Source organism: Pleurodeles waltl, chromosome 1_2, assembly GCF_031143425.1.
Source record: "Pleurodeles waltl isolate 20211129_DDA chromosome 1_2, aPleWal1.hap1.20221129, whole genome shotgun sequence".
In the NCBI taxonomy this organism is placed as follows: Eukaryota; Metazoa; Chordata; class Amphibia; order Caudata; family Salamandridae; genus Pleurodeles; species Pleurodeles waltl.
The window spans coordinates 343,567,803-343,584,375 of NC_090437.1; the positions used below are offsets into that span (position 1 = coordinate 343,567,803).

General features: G+C 41.9%; 1 protein-coding gene across 1 annotated transcript in view; it reads right to left on the reverse strand.

Annotated features, from left to right (window-relative positions):
* The window catches only part of CNTLN (centlein), a 1,263,565-nt gene that overhangs the window by 1,165,862 nt on the left and 81,130 nt on the right, over positions 1-16,573 (reverse strand). The window lies entirely within an intron of this gene.

The window sequence follows — 16,573 nt, forward strand, 5'->3', positions numbered from 1 at the left end:
GGAATGTGCAAGAGTGTGCTTTTCCACAGTACTCACAGGCCACAGTTCTAAGGATTTCTTGAACTTTGCAACAAATTTTAAAGCGATTTGTGACACTACAGTTAAGACTAGCTATCTCATTGACTGCTCCAAGTCAGGAGATAAGACTGAACGAATCTTCAAGGACAGTTCTTGTTCTCAGGTGACATAGTTTTCATGAAAGTTCATCAGGCAGCTGGGCAGATGAACTGCTCCCAGATAGCCTGTACACTGTAGGGTGCAGTTAATTAATATATGGATGGGGAGAGGTCCAGCAAAATCTGGAGTCAAGGGTCAACTTCTGTGTTCAGGATGGCATGGGCTACGATGTATAAAGTTGTGGTCTCCGTGCTGCAGAGTGATCTGAAGCTAGACTGCTAGTCCTGCAGGTGATGGTTAGCATTAATGTGTTTTTTGGAGGTGTCATGGACGGTTTCTTTAATGATTTTGCCGATGAGTGACATGTGACTGTTGAGCTGGTAGATGGCAAGGTTGTGAGGTTCTGGTGTAAGTTTCTTTGCAGAACTCTGTTCTTTTGGAGTTGGAGGCTCTGGCCTGCCTTGGTAGCTTCTGGCAAGATACTTTGAGCGAAGGAGGCATTGACATTGGTGTGATGGGATGAGTGATGGGATGAGAGAATGTCCCCAGAGAGGGATTTGAAATACAAGGGTAAGACATCATCTTCATAATAAGTTTAAGGGAGTAGAGTATGTTGGCAATAACAATGAGGGATAGGGCTTTGAAGGATGACTATTGCAAGATTCTACTGTAAGGGGTGGACGTAAGAGATGAAGTAGGCCTGGTGGTGTTTACGTGCTGTTTGATCATCTGTATTTTTGCACTGAAGAGGTTGATGGCATTCCATTTTTCTGTGGAGTGTGGAATAGGTGGGGCTGGCTGGGGGTTTATACTGTGCTCGATTGTCTTGCAAACTGAAACAAATTGGCCACAGCACACAGAATATATTGTCCAATCATGTAGTGAGGATAAGGGATCCCCGGTGGTACGTTGAAGGTTTTGAAGAAGTATAGGTAAAGAGACAATCTTGAGTCTTGTTGCTAGATGGTGTCTTTAATTGTGGAAATTAGAAATCATGATGTCATCAGAGAAATACAGCCAACACGTGTTTCGTCACACAAGTGACTTCATCAAGGCTGGGCCGTGCGGTCAGGGTAGTAGATAGTGGGCAGCTAAGTGGGCTTAAGTAGGAGAAAAAGGAAAAAGATCTTATTGTAATAGTAAAACTAAGAATAGTCACGCTGCCCGAGCAGCGGCAGGAAAGTTGGATGTTGAGCGCGTTGTTTGTAGAAATGAGGTGAGTTATCTGAGAGCGTCTCACCTCATTTCTACAAACAACGCGCTCAACATCCAACTTTCCTGTGGAGCTGACAGGGTGAGAAATTAATGCAAGCATCCACATGTCTATGGAGAAGTCTTTGAAGGATCTGAAGGTTTGGTCTTCTTTTCTGACTTCACCTTGGTCTGTTAGTATGATGCGGAGTAGGGAGACAGGGATTCACAGTGGTCAGTCCATTGCTGGTGGTATGGGTGGTTTGCACTGGATTGTTGGCGATATACAGAAGACAAGGTTGAGGATGTGACCTTTGGGGTCTGTTTGTTGTGTGGCATGCTGTGTCATGTTCATTGTATCAACGAGGTTGAGGAGGGGGTCTAAAAAAGATTTAACTTGTGTTGTCCGGAAGGTTGAAGTCAAGAGGTTGTGTGTAGCGGGCATATTAGATATACAAGGTGGCAAGTAGTTTTGATAATTCTCCAAAAATTGTTTGTTCTATCATCCTGAAATACTACCCCAGCAATCAGGACACTTCTCCAGAAAGTCCAGCAATGCTTCCAGCAAAAAACCATGAATAAATGAATTCATTAATTGTGATTGTTAAGTGGGAACAATCACCTCAACAAGGTATCATGGTGCTAATTATCCGAGGGAACTAAATACTCAAGAATTAAATGCAATGGAAAAAGTCAGATCTTAAAGGTCTTGCAAAACCACAGATGGGTAGTGCATTCTAAAATTTAGGAGCAATGTAAGAAAAGAAACGTCCTCCACATGTGATTCATCTCATAAGGGATAGAGAATGGAGGATCGATGATAAAGGCAGAATATATAAAGTGTGAAACTAAAAAGGCAGGTCCAGAGTGGATAAAGGTTTGACAGATGCAAAGCATTTTGAAAAAAAAACATGTTCACAAACATGTAACTATGAAGGGCAGAAATGCATGGGATATCCTATTACTGCATACTATCAATTTTTGGGGTAAATTCATGCGATGAAGCATGTGCCATCACCCAAGTTTCAACCCTTGTCGGGCAAGAGAACAGTAGTCAGCAGAATATAACCACGGAATACATCAAATGATTAACTGTACTGGAATACAGCTCCTTCCTTGGTCAGCGAAAAAACAAAAAAAACTAGTCCGCTTTATCAGGTATTTAGCAAGGTATATTTTTTCAGGGCGCTACTCCAATCACATATTACTTGGCCTTGGTCCCCGCACTGTTACATAGCACTAGGATGTGCAGAAATATGGGCATGCCCTTAGCCATGCTTCTGCCTCCTCGCCACTGCACTGCAGCATAGCACACAGCAGAAGGTGCAAGAAATGAGGCAACACTTAGGTAGTACTGGACCTATTTTTAGTCCTGCATGGGCAAAAAGTATAACTTCTTTATTGTAATTCCCCTCTGCATAGGCATCTTCCCCAGGTATTCAACCAGCGCATGCAAAACAAATCCGAAGCTCCTCAGTAAGACATGCAGGCATGAAGTAAATGTATATGTTACCTAGCTTCTCCGGTTAGGAAACAGACCCACAAGCTTACTAGTCACAGAAGACACACATTAGAATCCATCTTTAAAAAAAATTCAAATTACCTACGTAAAGATACACAACTACTTCAAGGAACAGAAAAAAACATTACGATACACCTATGATAAAAAAAAAGTTACTTTCTACATAATGTTTCTCTTTAAAATGTTTCGTTCTTTGTCTCAAACTATTCCTAAGTGTACAATTAGATATAGATAACTGCATACTGAAACGCATGTGCATTAGAATTGCTTTGTTTTAGCCCAGTGAGGTGGACAAGTTTCTGTTTTAGTGTGCAGTAAAACACACCTAAACTGCTAGCCCACATATTTGTGCTGATGGAAAGCATGGATGCATTGTTCTGCATGGCATTCCAAATGATATACACTTGGCAGTCTCCAGGGGAGAGAGATAATCACCGAAAGCGTTTAATGGTCTACACATCAGTCACAAATACCAGTCTATTGCCCTCCACACAGTTGGAAACTTCCGATTCATGGTTTCGTAATGGGATACGCTGTTCTATTTTGATAAACAATAAAAAGGGGTCTTTATAACCTTTTAGGGGGACATAAAAATAGTATACAGATGGTCTAGTATCTACCTTCACTGGCACGCGTGGTATGGGCCTTCATGGATTTCTCCCGTTAACTCTTTTTGTATTTTTTTTCCTGTTCGTTAATCATCATCAAAAGTAAGCACTATACGGCACGGTAAACTACAAACAATGTACTCTTTGATAGTATCAAGATCAATAGTATTTAAAGTAGATGGGGCGAACAGGAGATATATTTTCACAATGGCTTGTTTGGAGGTATCTTGAGAATTGTACATATCCCTAAAGTATTCCTCATTTGCACAGTAAAGATATTTCTTTGTTTAGATCTGAATAATCAAGTAGGTATAGACAGACACAGTGAACATGGGAAATTAAAGGAGTGACTGTAAATTGATTCTTTTAATTCAAATGTTCACGACATCCACATCAGAAATCAGAACTGCATGTGCAAAAGCACCAGCCGCCATTTGATGTTTTTGGGCTTTTTTATATTAAGGGACACATTTATAAGAGTCTGGTGTTGTTAGGTCTGTGACAGATTGGTAAAATGAATACCTATAAAATCAGTCAACTTCCACAACTGCACTTCCAAACCTTCCAGACAACAAAACGATAATTATTTAATTATGTTTTTCAAACAGTATTCTTTCACACTTAAAGGTTTCTTGGCGCTAATAAGTCAAAGAACTGGCGAACACCCAATTAACCTTGATGATTATGAAGAATCGCACGAAAAAGCCATGTAAAACGCAGGGAAACATACCTCAGATGTGCCTGAAGTAGAATGCTGTGTTTCACATGGTTGTGGTCAACACCCTGCATCTTAACTATTATTTCTAAAAACAAGGCACAACTGCAGGATTTTAATCTTCTTTTAAAGATTTACACTTTCTTAAAGTGTTCAGGTAAAATTATTTGCCCAATATACTCCTAAAAGTAGGCAATTCTATGCTATTGCACTAGATGGATTTTGTTAGTGAGGAATGATGAAGAATTTCCTTCGAGGTTACCTACATTGATTTATGTATTTGCTTTGCACAATCACATTGCAAATAAAGCAAGCACGAGCACAGAATACAACTTCAGTGGAGGATTAAGGACATGCCATGAGGAAAAGTTTAATTGGTTTATTCTTTCAGACAGAACTCCTATCCAATCCAAACACTCCCCCACCCCATGGACCTCCTAAAAAAAAAAAAAAAAAAAAAAAAAAGAAAGACCGGTCTAACGGGGATGCCAAAAGAAGCACGCAATACAGTAGAGTAGGGAACGATCTAATGAATGAGATGGGGTTTTCTTCCCTCTCATACATATATGCTTAACGTAAGATAAGGCAGAAAGAAGGCCACTTCTCTCTGCTTACTATAAAACAAATCAGACCTTTAAAAACTGTCTTTTTAAGATTCCGGCAGTAAACGCAGGTTTCCGTGACTGAATAATCAAAAGTACATTTAGTCAAGGAAAATTACTTCTGAGTAAAATGTAATATCACAACCAGATAATAGATTTGGAAGAAAAATGCAATTTGGACCAGCAGAGGAAGAGCAGCAACCTCAAATTATGCAGAGCAGTTTACACAGTAATAAAGTGCAGATGAAACCACAAAAGCAATACGTGCCAGCACAGTGTGTGAAGACACCAGCGCACACATAATTTTCAAATGGTGCAGCTGGGACGCTTGCTAGCCATTTCATCAAACCCTGCTGATGCTAAAACACCAAACTTCGTTCGGTAACAATGCAGCGGAGATACTTTGAGAGCATCCTAGATGAGAGAATGGTAGTGTTTGGCTCTCGGAACTACTGCCACAGACCACATGCAGAGTCCAACATTCCGACAAATGTGCACACTGTCCCCCACCACAAGAGATGTACATGAGCTACAAACACAGGCCGGCTAGTCACAAACTCGGGGGGTGCCAGTCTGAGATTTCCCAGCCATCTCGGCAGAGTACTTTACTAAGAAAATGGGAGTTCATTAAATGGGAGTTGGGTGGTTGAATGCCCAGTATCAAGAGGGTACAGATTTTGGTTGTTAAAAAAGTTCAAGAGAAGAATGGTATTTTTTTTTTAGTCAAACATGACGGAGCCATACAGCAAAGTTAAAATTATTTTTATTTTATTTTTTTCTTAATTTTCAAAAATGAAACCCCAACGTTTGATTTTCTTTTTGGCAATAACAAATACAATGCCCTCTCACCATGGATGCTGTCTACCATGGCCTTTGGGGCACTTTTATGTTTTTTACTGATGATTACCGCACTAGGGTTTTCGCAGTGGTGACTGCCAGTAAAAAACTGCTATATATCCACCTATCTATCTAAGTTGGGCTAGTGGACATATAGCTAACTCTTCGACGCCCCGTACTCCGTCAGGCCATTGGAGAAGTTTGGCCTCTGCATAAACAGAGTAGTCTCCATTGTAGCCAAACTATGATCTGCCCACTTTATAATGTATCGGGCAGACCATTATGTTGGTGGAAAGGGAACTCTGTGGCTGATGCAACAGAGTACCCTTTCCGCCAAATTATAAAACGGACACCAAGTCTTTGCGATGCAAGATGCATTAAAAGGAGCTCATTAATGCTCTCTGCCCTGCACTCTACCTCCAAGTCTAACACAGGGGCCAAACTTTCGTGTTAAGGAAGAGATGCAATCTATAAGACTGCTTCGAATTCCTCCTCCAAAGGTTTTACAAGCCGGCCTGAGAAAACCAAGATCTCCGGCAACCACCACAAATAGCAACTGATCCCATTTCGGATACTCTTCCCCCCCCCCTACAAGTTTGCTATCCATCACCTGGACATTAATCCTTGCTCTACTCGCATCAATCAAATATGCTGAAGGTTTCTGGTAGTCGTCGCAAAGGGTTTTATGTCAGCACAGGGGGCAATTGAGATTCAGATCACAAGGACCCTCACTAGCCGACCAAATCTGCCATACATTGCTGGCTCATATAAGCATATCTTATCATTTGGAGGGATCTCGTTTAGGGACCAAACCTCACGAAGCCACAAACATCCTGTTGCCTAACAAAGTGTAACAAGCATAACCTATCATCATCTTCCTCTTTTGACCTAGACGGCTATGTTCCTTCTCAAAAGTTTGACTATTATTAAGCTCCTCTTCATAGGATAAACCCTCTTCCTTCCTGCCCCGGCAAGATGGATGTGTTCTGCTAGGTCCTGCAGGGTTGCTGCAAACCAACCTCAATCTTTGTTGTCAAACAAATCCCTGTTGATGTTATTGTCATAGGAAAGGATCTTCTTGCTGTCAATTGTAGAGTCTACTCCTACTAACAGGTTGGCAAAGTTAACAGAGTGGACCCCGACAAATACGTTGGTCCCTTGTCCATTCCTTATAGCCAACTTGCCAAATCTTTGTGACAAAATTCTTATCTTCCTGGGCTGGGATTGGGGCCTACCAAGATAACTGAACTTCCATTCCACACTATGGATAATATCTCAACGTCTCAAAATCATATTTTCTAAGGAAGGAACTGTACATGTTATCTGCAATGGCTCACCCATGTCATTCTCACCTCTGGCCAAAAATTGCACTGCTAGAATATAATCAGATGTTAGATGTGGGAGTGGCAGAATAACCTTCAGCAGCCCAAACATATCCCTTCAGTTTGGGATCTCATGGGATTCTAGTGAGCTGTTTTAAGGGTTTAAAGGTTTTAAAGACCACAGCACCATTATATTCTAGCCCATTCCTCTCCATTTAAATTAGACAACTTCTCCATGCTTCAAACCAAAGCACCCAATCTCTTGTGTGCAGATGGTTGATAAAGTACCTACAGGCCCACTGATGTAGGACAGTCTTTAATGTTCCTACTTTGGCAGACACTTTTAAAACAATCATATACGCATCTGCTGTCACTGGGAGACTGTTAGCGTGCCCATGCTTCAGTCACGGGTGCAGTAAAAATGCTACAGCATCGAGCTTAAAATAGCAATAGGATTTGTGCAACCAATGATGGAAACTGGCAACCAGCTCCCTCGGTATGCAATGCATTTGCCAGTATAGCATCCAATGTACAGGAGAAGATTGGCCACGGTTTGCTTCCTATTTTCAATTGGCACTCTGGAGTTTGCGAGTATGCAGTTTATAAGTAGCCTCTTAAAAAGGGCTTCTCTATGGGCTAATGATTTCATTTCTAGCCAATGGAAAAACACCTGGCCCTCCACTGTACAGTTATATAGATAATGCATTTGGCAACATGTGGATCATTATTGCCTTAGCTTTTCAAGGCCTAGCAATTTCTTTCTGATAGTTTTTTTATTTTTATACATACGACTAGGTTATTTGTGGTTTAGATGAGAGTGTTGCAATCTTGCTGGTTAAGAACAGTCTCTGATAGAACTATTTTTAACTTGGAAGGGCCCTTCATGCAGCAGTTTAGTTACTCCGTCAACAGGGTTTTTGGCTGGTTGACCAACTGGGTTGCAGGTCAAAATGTTTACCTTAATGTCCCTTATAACTGAGTGGAGAACATCCAATACGTCACTTAGTATTTTTGAGATAACAGAACAATTACACTCATCTCGTTTGTTGTACTTTTTTTGTGAGGACTCAACCACGAGGATACCCTCGCAGGTGATAGTGCCCTTTACATACACACATAACGTAACTTCTACCTAATCCATTTCCTGCATCTTTCTGGCTCGGAATATGGGTGGCTATCTCTTGCAGGACTGTAATCTGTAGATGTAATTTAGAGGACTGCTAAATCAAGCCCTCGCAGTAGCACCAAATATCTTGTAGATTATTTCAAAAGGGAGACTACCAGCAGCACCAAAAGCGTGTCACGGGGAAATCCTCTATTTTTGGCCTGTGTTTAACTTCTCCTATTATTTCCTGCTGTAATCAATATAACAAGGGAAATACAATTACAAAAAGGTTATATTTTTATAATGCAAGTATATGTTGTTTGCCTCAGTTTTCTGGACGTTTCTCCTTCGAGGAATGTATATGACGTGCAAAATTACTTTGTGAAAATTACCATACGCTGTTTCCTTGGGCAACTTAGAACTGACCAAGGGGTTGTGCGTTATGAACATATGGTGGAATCTGTAATACTGTAATATCAAATGAAGTCAATTGCTCCTCCTGGATCTCAAATTGGTTGCTTAATGCTGGCTGTCTACTTCAGCGTTCGCACGGTTATTTTCTGAAGTTGCACTCTTGATATTTGACGGTTAGCAGGGAAGGCTAGGGATAGCTTTCACAAACAAATGCATTTTACGAGGAGCAGATATACCTTGCAAATGTTTATCAAGGTATCTCCATTAGCATTTACCATCAAGGTAAGTCGCAGAAAAGCACCAGATGACAGGCAATTACTATTCAAGGAAATACACAAGCAAACGGTGAAGCTCACAACTCTTTAACCAAACAGTACCATCTGCCATAGAAATGGACCAGAACAAAATGCTCAAAACATTACAGGATAACCAAGACTGGCGGGGGATGAGTTTCTCAGAACCACGTGGTTGGTAATAAATCATGTCGCCTTCCCCCTATGGCTTCTGACAATCCGTTAATAATTGCCAGAAGTGCCAAGAGGGCCAAGATGTTAACCTGTTGCAACACAGTCAGAGAGACAAAAAGGGTCTTCAAACCATGTTCACAACAACAACATGGTCACAATAAAGTGGAGTCCAGGGTTAATGCCTAGTTCAAGGTCTAGGTAGAGAACTACTGTTGCTCATGTAAGAAATGCTTGCAGTGAACCCTTACAGGAAGTACCTACAGAACTAGATCTGATGAACTGCTCTGAGAGAATGATGTGAAGGTTATGTACCTTCTAGGGAATGATGAAGGTTCTGGTGCTGAATAGGTTTGCATAATACTGTTGGCACTAAAGTTAACATAAGGAAAGCATGTCCCTTAGCAAAATCAACTTATGCACAAGCCTAGATAACAGTACGCAGTTTTCACCCCCACAAAGCTAGTTGAGGAAAATCCAAGCTGGCATTAATCTCATTCCAAGAAACCTTCCAGCCCATCGTTCCATCAACTTTGCAAAGTGAACTGACTGAGCAACTGATGGATTAGAGTTCAGAAAAGGTATTCTGGATATTAAAAAAAGAATGGTGCTTGGTAAGTTTCAATGATAACTACCGTTAGAAGTATTCTGTACCAACAAGAGAAATCGGAAATATGTAATGATGTTAATACTATCTCTGAATCTACCTTTAGTGACCGTGAAAATACAGGGCCAGGGACATTCATGTATTGATAGAGAGGTCTATTAATAAAGGGCTTAATAAAAAAAAAAAACAGTTAGTACACATATTTTCTTTAAATTCAGCCGGAGTAGGAAGTTCTGTAATGAAGAGGATAGCCCAAAGAGCCTCTGTGACTTATATGTAAAGGCGGTTACAATTAAAATTTCCATCGACTTGTTTGGTCAGAAACTGAAAACAAAAATATTCAGGCAATAGTTATTATATTGCTAATGTTTTGTGATGAAAATGTTATGATATATATTTCTGTTCTGTCCACTGAGCTACCATCTTAGAAAAATGGCTGTATCTTATCATCCAAAAATTCAAAGTTAAAAGCTTGAATAATGTAGTTATTTTCCAAGTATTTATTACCGTTTTGCTTGTACAGCAGAGTATGTCAAACTTCACCTAGACATTATATAAGCTAAAAAATGTATAGATAAAACGGATTTACGAAAAATGCAATATAACAATGAATGTAATGACTATGAATTTATTTTAATCCCGAGTTTTTATTTTTAATTTACTTAAGAGAGTTTGAAATGTCATTCGGTATTTTGCTGTGCTGTATTAAATTTTTGATAAGACTTTCGGGAGAATGTCAGAGAGCAACTGACCCAACAGCAGTTTCAGTAGGCACTGTAATGTTGGCAATTTTAGGAGTTGGGGTGTGTGGAAGGAGAAGAGAAAAAATAAGAAAGAGATCGACATACATGCAGGCAGCTCTGCTGCTACACTCGAAAATAATGAACCTTAGACGCTCATCATCATATTCTTCTGTAGGATTCTCTGGCGGCCTTTGCCCAAGCACTGTGAGAACAGCATTTCAGAGGAGAGGTTTAGGAATCTTTCACCATCATCTCGGCTTCAGTGTACTTTAAAGAAATGTCATCCTATTGTGGTGTTAAAAAAAAAAAAAAAAAAAAAAAAAACCTCTGCCACTATTAACAAAAAAGTACAGGTAGGAGGGTACATTCCATTTCATTATCAATAAGACAGTATCACCAACAGGGTAAACAGGCTCTGTACTACTATGAGAAAAATCTTTGATAAATGTTCACTTTATGAAGCAACTGAAATGAAGTTTCCCCTTTAAATGGGCTTCTATTCCGAGAATCATTTATTTCAGTATTACTTCATAATCCATCATAAGAAGACCTGGAGAGGATACTGGCCACGACGCTCCCTTAAGTCATTAGTCATGCAGCCAAAATGTAAAGCAGGGTGGCTTGTGGCTAATTAGCTACCACAGCAAAAACACCAGAGGCAGCATTAACGACTAAGACAGTGACATGGGATTCGTCCATCTCTTACCAATTTGGTTTACCTTTTAATAAGAAAGCGTCATTCGGAATTGCGTTTACTGCTCTGTTGAATGAACGTCGCAGACAGAACGCACATGAAATGTCACAGGAAAATAAACACTTGAAGCACATAATTTGAACGTAGACTCATGTCAGCAAAATACAGCGAGATATATACTGTTTTTTAAAACATTACACAATCTATGGGCAGAACTATATATATTTTTATTAAAACACAAGCGTTGGGAAATCCAATAGATATTGCTTCTGACTGCAGACCAACTGCATTTGCCAATGTTGTTAGCAAAGGCAAAAACGAACACTCTGCCGATTCTGTGAAGCATGGGGGGGGGGGGGCGGGGTTGTGTGTATTTATATGTGCACACGTTATCATGCTTGTCATGATGTTAAGGGAGCCTAGCGTGATGGCGCATGGCCGTTCAACTATCACAGCGCTAATATGGCATAACGCGGCTCCCATTTTATGTTTATCGTCTCAAAACGGAGGATGACAATCTTGAAGCATTATATTTGAAAAGAAAAAAATTGCAGCTGCTGGGCCCCAACACAATGACAAAAATGTATTTTTAAAAAAGAGACTGCAATGAGAGGGCGTGCAGCAACGGAGGAGCCAATCAAGAAGTCAATCGCAGGTAGGAGGAACAGGGGGGGTTGGGACAAGAAGGAAATAAAAAAAAAAAAAAATGAGATGTGATGAGGTGTTGTATAGTTCTAGAGGAGGGACCAACATGGAGTTTGCAGGGCAGAATGAATTTGAGAGGGGTTGCAGCACTAAAAAAGAAAAAAAAAAAAGTTAGCCCCCTGAATCCAAATAGTGGAATGACTGAAGTCATCCTATCAAAGAAAAAAGATGTTAAAGAAGCTGTGCCTCAGGGGCGGGTCAAAGACAAGAAGAAGGAAAGCCATCAAACAAGAAGCAAGCAAATGAGTGACAAGAAAGTCAAACAATGGTGAGCAATCACATAGGAGTAAACTCCCTGTAAATATTGATATTACCCACAACAGGTCTTCAAAAACAAACATGTAGGAAGCTGGCCTGGTGTGTGGTGGTTACCTGAGGTACTTACACCTTATACCAGGTCCAGGGAATCCCCTATTAGTGTAGTGTTGGCAGTGTCTAGAAGCCAGGCTCTCTAGAGGTAGCTGTGGATGAGCAGCCAAGGCTTATCTAGGAGACATGCAAAGCTCATGCAATAGCACTGTAGTCACACAGCACTTACACACATGAAAGAAAACACTCTGTTGTACAAAAATAAAGGTACTTTATTATTGGAGCAAATCAGCAAAAAATACTAGACAGGTGACCCATCCTTAACAGGTAATAAATATACACACTAGCAACCAGAAATAGGCATAGAAAAGGTTAGAAAACAGTGCAAATAGTAATAAGCAATAGTGACCCTAGGAGGAGCACAAACCATACACTAAAAAAATGGAATGCGAACAAGGTAACCCCGCCTTGGTAAGTAAAATGTGTAGAGGGGAGCTAAGGGTATTAGAAAACCACAAAGGTAAGTAACACAGAACGCCCCAGCGATCAGGAATGCAGGAGTAAAACACTGGATTTTCCTCAAACCACCCAAAAGGAGTAAAAGAAGAAAAAGACACCCAGAGAAGACTGCAAGAAAACCAGCAGTGGATTCCTGAAGAAAGAAGACCTGCGGAGAGAGAGGACCAAGTCCACAAGGCAAAACAGAGTCCAGTAGGTGCAGGAGCCAACACCCACCACACTGAAGATGCAGGAGTTGGTCGGCGGTAAAGAAGAACAGGTAAGCACTGCAGCCCAGAAGCCAGAGAAGAGTTCCTGATGGATGCAGACGGTGTCCCACGGTGGAATGAAGATTGCAGATGGGTGTCTGTGCAGGAATTCCACCACCAAGCCTTGGCAAAGACAAATTCGCAGTTGGAGGAAAAGAGGTACTGCCAGGGACCAGAAAGGCCCAGGAGGACTCAACCCAGAAGGGGGAGTCACAGGGGACCCTCAGCGTCGCAGGGAGCCCACAGGAGCAGAGGCAGCACAGGAGACCCGCAGGACGAGGACACAGAAGGTGCAAGGAGGAGCCCACGCAGCACTACAAAAGAGGATCCCACTCCACAGGTGAACCACGCAGGAGGCTGGGATTTGCGTGAAGGAGTGCTGGGGACTGGAGATGCACGTCGCGTGAAGATCCCTTGGAGGAGACAGAAACAAGCCTTGGCAGCTGCAAGAGACGCGGCGGATGGGGGTACTGTCCTGCGTGGGAAGGCAAAGGTAGCTGACCAAAGTTGGACAGCTGGTAGAGAGGACCAGAAGGACTACTCCGGACCACCACCCGTGATGCAGGATCCACGCAAGCTCAGCAGGAGAGGGTATCAACGCAGCCGGTCGTAGCTTGTTGCAGGTGTCTGCAGTTGTAGGGGAGTGACTCCTTCACTCCAAGGGAGATTCCTTCTTCATCTTCTTGTGGAGGCTGAAGAGTTGCAGTCTTCAGAGGATGCACGGCAAGGGAACTGTTGCAAAGCTGGCAGGAACGCTGGATACAATGCTGCAGAAGAGTCTTGCTCGTGGATCTGCAGCTTGTCGGTTCCCGAGGGTCTAGTCGCAGTTCCGGTGGCCAGAAGTCGAAGTGGAGGTTGCAGAGGAGTCCTCCTGAAATCTTGCAAGCCGAATCTGAGGACCCACCCCCAGAGGAAGACCCTATATAGCCCAAAAAGGGGGCTTGGTCACTTAACCAGGTAACTACCTATCAGAGGGTGCCTCTGATGCCACCTGCCTGGCCACTCAGATGCTCCCAGAGTTCCCTGCCAATCTTGGAATCAAGTTGGTAGAAACTAGGGACCCTGTGGAGGAGCTCTGGGCACCACCCCTGGAGTGGTGGTGGACAGGGGAGTGGGCACTCTCCTTTCCATTGTCCAGTTTCATGCCAAAGCATGGAATGGGGGTCCTTGAACCGGTGTGGATTGTTTTATGCATGGGCGGCACCAAATGTGCCCTTCATAGCAAACCAGTGGCTTGGGAAGGCTACCCCTCCCAAGCCAGTCACACCTATTTCCAAAGGGAGAGGGTGTTACCTCCCTCTCCCAAAGGAAATATTTTGTTCTGCCCTCCTGGGCTTGATCAGATCAAGCAGCAGGAGGGCAGAAACTAGTCTGAGGGGTGGCAGCAGGTGGGCTGCCCGGCAAACCCTGTAAGTCTGGTGGTATCAATGCTGGAGGTCCTCTACGGAGGCCCCAGAGTGCATGGAATCATAATTCCAAAACTTGCAATATTATTGTGGTATGATTTTGACATGTTTGACATCAAACAGGCCCAGGTTCGCAGTTACCATAATGTAGCTGGACATAGGTAGTGACCTATGTCCAGTACACATATAAAATGGCATCCCCGCACTCACGAAGTCCAATAAAATGGGGCTGGAGTTCGTGGGGGCTCCTCTGCTAGTGCAAGGGTGCCCTCACACATAGGTACCTGCACCCTGCCCTCTGGGCTGACAGGGCCTACCATAGGGGTGACTTACAGTGACCTGGTGCAGTGACCTGTAGTGAAACCGGGTGCATGCACCCGGTTCACGCAGACTGCAATGGCGGGCTGGCGGAACCCTTTGCATGGGCTCCCTATGGGTGGCAGAATAATTGCTGCAGCGCATAGGGATCACTTGGAACCCCAATGCCCTGGATACCTAGGTACCATATATTAGGGACCTACATGGGGGCACCAGTATGCCAATTGTGGGGATAAAGAGTTACCAGCAACCAAACTGAGAGGAGAGAGCACAGTCACTGGGGTCCTGGTCAGCAAGATCCCGGCAAACACAGTCAAACACACTGACAAACAGGCCAAAAGTGGGGGTAACCAAGCTAGAAAGAGTACTTTCCTACAAAACAGATAAAAGCTGTTTGCAGGCAAGACCTAATGACCCTCAAAACCAAACTTTAGTACATGTGGAGGTCATCTCACACCCCATCCTAGCTGTATATAGGACATTTAAGTTTCTATGTATGGAAACCCTAGTTTTTGCTTTTTTTGATGGGAAGCATGCATGCATTGCTTTTCTCCAACGGTGGGGGGGGGGGAGGAAGATATATATTACAACTTGGCGAGGATGACACTGTGTCAATCCTATGTTTAAAGATTTTTGCGGGGGGGGGGTGTGTATATATATATATATATATATACACATATACATATACACACACACACACACACACACACACATATATATATATATTTTTTTTTTTTTTACACCAAATCACAAAAAAGGCATTTTCTGGAACAAAAGCGACCTTTCTGCCAAATTTGGTATTATTCCTTGCAGCCGTTCAGGCTGTAGTTGCCCCTAAAAATCATTATGGAAATTGCATTGGGGACCCGCCCCCCCCCTTTTTTTTTTTTTTTTTCAGCCCCAACTTTACGAATCACCCTGAAATGTTCAACACAGCAGCTAAACTGACTGTCGTACTAATTTTACAATTGTGAAGATTTGCCAAACGGCTCCAAAGTTATTGGCAAAACAAAAAAACATATTTTCCTGTGGAAATTAGGTCTTAACTATAACGAGAGAGAGAGAGAGAGAGAGAGAGAGAGAGAGAGAGAGAGAGAGAGAGAGAGAGAGAGAGAGAGAGAGAGAGAGAGAGAGAGAGAGAGAGAGAGAGAGAGAGAGAGAGAGAGAGAGAGAGAGAGAGAGAGAGAATATTTTTTTAAGTTGGTAATTTTTGGGCTAAGCTATTCTATTTTCCACACAGATCATTAGAACGCAAACACACACATATATATATATACATATACACACACACATACATATATATATATATATATTAAATATATAAAAACACACATATATATATTTATATTTATTTCATAAGCAAGGTCATCCCTCCGGACCAGCACCAAAGTGGCACAGCACAGATGACTCCATACCCCATTTTTTTAGGTGAATTATTATTTATTCATAAAGTGGCAGGTTTCTTAACAGTGCAGACAAATAAAAATGAAACTGCTTAAGCGTTTCAGCTGTATGCCTTCAACTGGGCCTCACCTTCAATCATGTAAGACATCATTTTTTCAAAGTATCCTTCCTCCATTTCAATGGCCCAAGAGCACTAGAGCTACCACCTCATTTGTAACATATGGGCCATTACAGCATCCATTTTTCCTCCAATCTATTCCCGGTTTACACAGCACCTATGTATGTCATGTCATTATATCATTCCATGTGGATTATAACCAAGCATTCCCCTGCATGTAAGTTATTTATAATTCCTTTAAGCTTTTAGTTATTTGTAATACATTAATTTAATCCTACTACATTTTCCCTCGATCATGATCCATATGCATATCCTATCCTCCATGATCACTTGTGGTTCATATTCGTAATGTCTCTCAATACTAGCAATGATCAAAGGTATCCCATGCAAGGTAACTGTTTCACATACATCAATCGCACCATTAATTAAATACACCTATTGATGTAGGAGCATTTGTTTTAAACTACCACATTTTGACTGCCAGAGAAAGCAGTGCAATACATACTTAAATATTTTGCTTACTAGTAGTCTCTACAGTGTGAGCTCTTAAGTACACAGTTAAATTACATTCTTTATTGAGTAACATGTAACAAGTCTTAATTGGC